Below are 7,946 nucleotides of genomic sequence, written 5' to 3'. Positions count from 1 at the left end.
TGGGCGCGGTGGCTCACGCTTGTAATCCTAGAACTTTGGGAGGCTGAGGTGGGCAGATCACCTGCGGTCAGGAGCTCAAGAGCAGCCTGGCCAACATGGTGAAATCCTGTCTGTACTAAAAATACAAAATTATCCAGGTGTAGTGGCGGGCACCTGTAATCCCAGCTACTTAGGAGAGTCACCTGAACCAGGGAGGCAGAGGTTGCAGTTAGCCAAGATCGTGCCATTGCACTCCAGCCTAAGCAACAAAAGCGAAACTGTGTCTCAAAAGAAAAGAATGAAAGCAAGAAAGCGGTTTTCTTTGCATATGAGTTTCCCTTGATGGCTGCAGTCAGGGTGAGGATGGTGATGCCAAGGGGCATTCCCTCAAATTGCCACAGGGACCTGTGGACGCCACTCACATCATGGACTTCTGAGTCTGCAGGGAGAAAAGCTTGGATTTCAGATTTGCCAACATTTTAGAAAACTGTAGAATCTCGAATCTGGAAGGGATTATTCAGTCTGGTTTCCCACCTTAACGGGGGGGTTGATGGTCCCCTCCTTCCTCAGAGACCGTCAGGTGACAGAGCAGTTTCTCTCAGGACCTCATCCCAGAATTTAACATTCATCCCTAGCCTGGCTTAGAGTGCTCACCCCTGACCTTACCCTGTAGTAGGGAAATGTGGTTTAGAATGAGTTCCTAACCCCCTAACCTCCTTCTCCTGTCCGTGTCCTTCAAGGCAGCTTGCCTATCTCTTGCGAGCACTTCCCACTCTCCAAAATTACCTGGCAGGTACATTATCCCGCCTGCCTGCCTGCCTTTCTGATGGAAGCCTCATGAAGCCAGGTCTGTGTGTCTCTTTCCCTGATTCATCCCTATATCCTGAGCAGCGCTGGGCAGATGGGAGAAGATAAAGCCATATTTTGTTGAATGTATCAGTCAACCTTACAACTGAGAATCGCCAAGTGAATCCTGGGCACGCGGGCTGTCCAGGTTGGAAAGGATTTTAAACTCCCTCCAGTCCGATTTCCCGCCCAACACACACATCCAAAGTTCCGTTGGTTGCGGAATCATGTCCCACAAATGTTGCTCTGACTTTAAGGCCGTTTCAGAAAGGATACTGGTTTGGTGGGGTTTGTCTTTTTTTGTGTGGACAAAGAAGCAGCCGCTGTTCTGTCAAGCACGGAAAGCGAAGCTCCTTCGTGACATCTCGTTTGGGAGCTGAGTGTCTGTCATTTGAGAACAGTTTACAAAAATGGTCAATTTTGCAATTAACTGTTGGGATGAGCAAAAGGCTAAAATCCTGCAAAGAGCAGATCATTTGATTTTAAAAGTCAGGTTTTGTTAATGAAACGCTCTACTTTACTCAAAGTGTTTTCCCATTTTACAAGCGCCAATTACCTGCCTGGAATGTACAAACCCAGTGTTACGAGATGGCCTTTCATGTCTCTCAACCATCATTTGAAAAAACTGTAATAAAAGTTTAAAGGATTGTTAGTGTCAAGTGCTGGGAAGTGTATCGGAAACAGGTATCTTTTCACACTCCCACTCCTAGTGGAGCAGGACTTGGAATTTTAAAAGCATACACCAATTTCACTTCTCAGACATTTCAACAAGAGAAATGTTCTCCTCCACATATGAGTATTTCAGCACAGGTTAATAAAGAAAAACTGGGAGCAACTTAAAATATCCATTAGCAGGGAAATGTAGTTTAAAATGAGCTAAACCTACATATAATAATGCAAAAAATCTCCATGATATGTTGTTGAATTTAAAAGTTCCGCAAAGGTACATAGAGTTTGTTAACTTTTCAAAGAAGACACACACAGAGCCACACCACATACTCTAACCTCTCAAGCTGTAGGGTCCAATACATGTACACAATTTTACAGAGCAGTCCGACAGGTAGAAAACAAACCAACAGCTGAGCCCGGGGAAAAGAGAGGAGGGGGTGGGGGGTTTGAAGGAATGGTTGATGAGAACTTCAGCATTACCCTTGAATTTCAAAGAGAATATATGTGTGTAGTCCTGGTGCAATTAAAATTTAATTAAAGAATAGTGCTGTTATAAATCACAGATGCAAATATGAGAGCATCGGGGTAGGAATTGGCCTCAGGTATGTCAGCATTCAGGTATGTTAATAATACTCCCAGTTTGACTTTATATGTGAGATGAAGAAGTTTTTTTTCTTCTTGTAACACAAGAGAGGAGCAGTGGCTTTCTGGAAATTGTTCAATCAGTGCAAAGGACCCACACATGGTGTGGCTTCTGTGCTCTACATCCAGAAGTTGATTCCACTCAGCATTGCCTGTGAGGATGGCCTGAAGGCAAACAAAAGCTGGAGAGATGTGAGATACACAGACACAGAACGGGGGAACAGTGGAGAACGCTCTCACCTTGCCTGTCTCGTGCCTCGGGGAGGAGGCAGCCCCTTTTGTGTGCTTGTTCACCTCTCCTCTTACTCTGGAAACGTAAGCTCCTTCTCGGACCTGCTGAACGGTGTACAGGGTGGCAGGCGTGTTTTCACGTGCCCTGGCCTTCATGCCTCCTACACGTGAATAGTCCCTGGGAGGTTGGTAAACCCAAAAGCACATCAGAGAATTCCCTAGGATATGAATACCTGGAATGGGGGACGAGAGCTGGATTCCCAAATGCAGTGGAACCACTGTCTGTAAAACCTGGGCACTGTGGTCAGCCGTATTTTCCACTCAACAGTGAGTTCAGGTATGGGCCAGGTGCAATGGCTTACACGCGTAAGCTCAGCACTTTGGGAGGCCGAGGTGGGTGGATTGCTGGAGTCCAGGGGTTCAAGACCAGTCTGAGCAACCTAGTGAGACCTCACCTCTATAAAAAATAAAGAAAATAGCCAGGTGTGGTGTTGCATACCTGTAGGCGGGAGGATTGCTTGAACCTGGGAGGTGGAGGTTGCAGTGAGCTGAGATGGTGCCACTGCACTCCAGCCTGGAGGACAAAGCAAAACTGTCTCAAAAAATAAATAAATAAATAAAAATAAAGAATTCAAGTCCACAGTGAGAGAGGATAAGACTGATATGCACAGAGACGGGAGATGGTGAGGAAGGGCCCAGCTGGCCTAGCCCACCTTCCAGTTCTGCTGGCATTCACCCCTTCCTGCTGGGCGACTGCACAGCCTTCTGAAGATTCCCTGAGCGAATACGTTCCCTGTTGTGCAGACAGGAGGGATCCCAATTCAAAGCAGTGGCTCCTGCAAACCCATCTCAGCAGTCTGGACATGGACGGAGAAGGGCTTCTCCTCAGTGAAATCTCTCCACACCAGACGGCTTCCATTCCTGTCTCTGGAATCTGCCTAAGGTGAGCTGAAGGGGTCACTGGTGTCTTTGATGATTCCAGACTTTTCTTGGCAAGAAAAGATGTAAGAGAAGCCAACTAACTCCTTTACCATGTCCAAGGTTACTGTGTCTCTACCGAGCACAAATATTATTCCATATTTACGAAATATATATTGAATCATGCATTAAATCCAACATGTGTGTTAAAGAGTGGCTCTGTGTCTATAGTTTGTTATCCTAGTAACTGAATGCTCTAGGAGAATCCCTACAGAATGTTCTAGAATTCCTACAGAGCATTCTAGAAGAATCTCTACAGAACAGTCTGGAAAAATCTCTACAGAATGTTGTAGACGAATCACTGTCTGAGTAGGGGTGTTGTAGAACCCTCTCCTCAGTTCGGGTGAAGACAGGGTCCTTGTCGCATGACCACAAAAAATTAGGCTCACACATGATTTGAGGGAGAATAAAAATGGAATTTATTGGGCAAAAACGACAAAAAAAGGGAAACAGGGACTCTCCTAAAAGCCAGAGCAAGAATCCTGCTAGTATATTCTTCCTGCCTCGTAACTTGAATCCCAGGTTCCACCCAGGATGAGGAGGGGCCGGGCTCCTCCCTCACACAAGAGGCACAAACCTCTGTGGCTCCACCCCAGTGCACTCCTCCTGGGGTGCAGGCGCCTTGGAGTTTCTCGGGTGACCCCTTCCCCCCTAGCTGTCTCAGAGAGACCAGACGGTCACTTACACTTCCTTCAGCTGTAGTAAGCAGTACTGAGGCCTTGTGGGACTGCTTCCTGGAGGAACTTGACAAAATTCTGCCTCTCCTTTCCTTATTTTTATTTTTTAGAGATGAGGTTTTGCCATGTTTGCCAGGCTGGCCTTGAACTCCTGGCCTCAAGTGACCCATCCACCTTGGCCTCTCAGCGTGCTGGGATTACAGGCATGAGCCACTGCACCAGGTCACATGTCTCAGCTTTGATGAGAATCTGTCATCTAGGGGTGACAGAGCTGTGGGATGTGATCTCAGACAGTCAGGCTTTGTGACTTACATTGGGGAGAGCCCTCTCCAGAGGCCCACACCCTTCTGCCTGCTGCTTCCCAGGGGAATTTCACTCTGGCACTCTGACATCATCTGGAAAGTGTGTTACCCTGCCGATGACCACCTGCCTGCCTTCCTCTAAGATGGAAGCCTCAGGAAAACAGGCTCATACCTGTCTCTTTCTGTGATTCGTTCGGCAACCATATCTCCTACACGCAGACACTGAGACGGGATGGTCAGGGCAGATTCTCCTGTTTCAGTATACAGAATGGTTTCGAGTGGTCAGGCACGGTGGCTCACGCCTGTGATTCCAGCACTTCAGAGGCTGAAATGGGCAGGTCACCTGAGGTCAGGAGTTTGAGATCAGTCTGGGCAACGTGGTCTCTACTAAAAGTACAAAATTTAGCCAGGCATGGTGGCGAGTGCCTGGAATTCCAGTTACTTGGGAGGCTGAGGCACAGGAATTGCTTGAACCCAGGAGGGGGAGGTTACAGTGAGCTGAGATCGTGCCACTGCACTCTAGCCTGGGCAACACAGTGAGACTGTCTCAAAAAAAAAAAAAAAAAAGAAAAAAAGAAAAGAAAAAGAATGGTTTCTAGTGACCTAATTTTTTTCATGCAGTGTGACGTGACTCTGCTCTAAATAGGACTGGACAAATGCTCATATTCTTGCCTTTCCACCCAACTCTTCCCTTAGAGGAGGGTATTAATTGTACAAACTCTGGATCCTGATGCTCCCCGGCTTGGGAAAGCCACGTAACCTCCCTCTGTCTCAGTTTCCTCCTCTGCAACACGAAGATGAGATGTGTATTAACTAGAAACACACTGGTTGCTATTAGTTTATACAAGTAAGGAGTTATTTTTCCCACAAAGCAGAAGTCCTGAGGCATCGCTCCAGTTGCTCAGCTGTATCCAAGGGCCATATGCCTATACATCCCCTCATCCTTTCCTCATGCTCACAGCATGGCTGCCACAGGTCCTGCCATCACATCAGTGTTTAAGGCAGGAATCATTGGGGATGGTGGTAGCCATACTGTTCTTCTGTCTTTTTTTCTCCCCACGTGTTACTTTTAAATAAGAAAGCACAAGCATTACCAAACTTGCTGTATCTTATTAGCCAGCACTATGTCACAAGGCTTCCCTTTGCTGTAGAGAAAGAGATACTGACTTTTTCATCCTCAGTTGAAGCAGCAGTAAAAGGGGAAGTCAGGGATGGACTTGGGGTTAGCTAAATGGCACTGGGAAGATTAAATAAAAGCACCTGTGGAATACCCAGATGCTCAAATTATCGATGATTGTTTCTGCGCTGGCCTAGCAACGATTGGTATTGGATGTTACGGAAACGCCTCTGTGCATTTCAGCAGATATTCACAGTCTCATTCTACGAGTTTTAGATGCTTAACAGAATCACGGCCTCTTTGTCCTCACCAGTGTTTCAGCATCACGTTAGTTTAATGCTTTCTTGATGAGATCTTGACGAACTTCTTCATGTCGTAAGTAACTTGTCTCTAAATGTTATTACTACTACTGGGATCTCTTTTTATCCCTTTGCAATTTTTATTAAAGTCTACTTTTTCCTATGACAGTGGGAGACGGTGCCAGGAATATAGTCATTGCTTGATAACGTTAGTTAGTACGTGGCAGGACCAGCAGTAGTAATGACGCATCCACTCTTCCAATGTTGGTGTGTTTTCTTCTAGGCAAGCCATGTGCTAGACGGATCAGTTACGGCCGTCATAGCCCTCTGCTCTCTGGGATTTTCCTGCCACCCACAGCTCTTTGGAAGGGTGTGCTTTGGCAGCCAGAGGTAAGACTGTGCCTGCACAGGACACAATTGGGCATCAAACCCAGAAGGAAGCAGCCTTCCAGTGGGACAGAGCCCTTGCGGGCCTCTCGAGAGGATAAGCTGACATGGAGGTCGAGTCTCCCAGAGATTTCTGCTCCTGTAGAGTCACATAGACTTGGAGGTGGTGGTGGAGGAACATCAAACATGAGGAGTGGAGACACACGTCAGCTCGGGGTCCTCAAGAGAGGAAGTGACAGGGGTTGGTGAGAAGACTCGCTGACGGATGGGCACACAAGTGTGAGAGGCCACAGGCTCTTGCTGGGGAGGATGTGGAGTTTCCCTGATCTTTTTATTATTTTAATTTTAATTTTTATTTTTTTTGAGATGGAGTCTTGCTCTGTCACCCAGGATGGAGTGTAGCGATACAATTTTGGCTCACTACAACCTCCGCCTCCTGGGTTCAAGTGATTCTCCTGCCTCAGCCTCCTAGGTAGCTGGGATTACAGGCGCCCGCCACCACGCCTGACTAATTTTTGTAGTTTTAGTAGAGACGGGGTATCAGCATCTTGGCCAGGCTGGTCTTGAACTCCTGACCTGGTGATCCATCAACCTCAGCCTCCCAAGATGCTGGGATTACAGGCATGAGCCACTGCACCCGGCCCTGATCTCTTTATTTAGTTTAAACTTTGGGTTCTGCAAGGTGGTCATGCTTTTGATGAGCTTGCTTTTTTTGAGCTAGTTTGAGCCGGATTCTGTCCCTCACAACCAAAACTACACAACGATGAGTGACCTTCATCCATGTTTGGCCAGCGTGGGAATGGAGCTCAGATGCGCATGGAGAGTCCTGCATGGTGAAGTGTATCCCATGGCAGTGCAAACCCCTCATAACCAGCTTTAGCACAATACACTTTTCTTACTTGAAAACATTTCCTTTATTAAAACTTCGAAAAACACAGAAAAACTCAGAAACGAGCATAGACGTCACTGGTAATCATATGACTAGAAAACTAAAAACCCCAAATCTGTGACTATTTGGTGTATTGATTGGATGATTTCTGAGTAATGAAGATAAGTCATCCTAGCTGGAAAAACAGGTAAACGTGAGCGTCTCAGCATCTCGCACTGTAAGTGTAATTCTCCTCCATGCAATGACACAACGTGATTTGGCAGAGTCTCTACTCTGTGTAGATGCTCAGACCCAGGCCCCTTCCACTCCGGGCTTGATTCTTCTCCAGATCCCTTTCACGAGCCAGTCCATAAAGAGAAAGGGGACCAAGCAAGGGGAGTTTGTAAGGGCCATGCCTTTAGGTAACCTATATCAGTTCTCTGCATTTCATTGACCCATAATCCATCAGGTCCTTCTCTCTGGCTGTAGGGAGAGGGGTTGGAAATGTAGCCTAGCTGTGTGCCCACAAAGAAGAGAAGAGCATGGACACAGGTGTGCAACTGCAGTGTCTGCAGGATCTTCTGTTCTCATTAACCTTCTATAGGGTGGGGGGTTCTTCGCTGTTTGAGATTTACATACTGCATTAATTATTCTTGCCTATGGTATTAGTCAGCTGAGGTGCCATAACAAAAATATCACAGACTGGGCAGATTAAACAACAGAGATGTATTTTCTCATGATCCTGGAAGCTTGAAATCCCAGATTTAGGTACCCACAGGTTTGGTTTCTTGTGAGGGCCCTTTCGCTGGCTTGCAGATGGCAATTTTCTTGCTGTGTCCTCACATGGCCTTGCCCCTGTGTGCAGAGGGAGGGAGGGAGAGAGGGAGAAGGGGACAGGGGAGAGACAGAGAGAGAGAGAGAGAGAGAGATTTGATGTCCCTTCCTCTTATG

General features: G+C 46.9%; 1 long non-coding RNA gene across 1 annotated transcript; it reads right to left on the bottom strand.

Annotated features, from left to right (window-relative positions):
- Positions 1-1,750: 1,750 nt before the first annotated feature.
- On the bottom strand, positions 1,751-3,507 carry LOC128928699 (uncharacterized). Its single transcript, XR_013522250.1, has 3 exons — positions 3,081-3,507; positions 2,867-2,941; positions 1,751-2,545 (listed from the first exon to the last, which is right to left on the bottom strand). It is a non-coding gene; the product is annotated as an uncharacterized LOC128928699 (long non-coding RNA).
- Positions 3,508-7,946: the final 4,439 nt, after the last annotated feature.

This window comes from Callithrix jacchus, chromosome 9, assembly GCF_049354715.1.
Source record: "Callithrix jacchus isolate 240 chromosome 9, calJac240_pri, whole genome shotgun sequence".
NCBI lineage: Eukaryota > Metazoa > Chordata > Mammalia > Primates > Cebidae > Callithrix > Callithrix jacchus.
The sequence above is the reverse complement of the archived record's forward strand: the minus strand, read 5'-3'. Positions and strand labels throughout refer to the sequence as shown.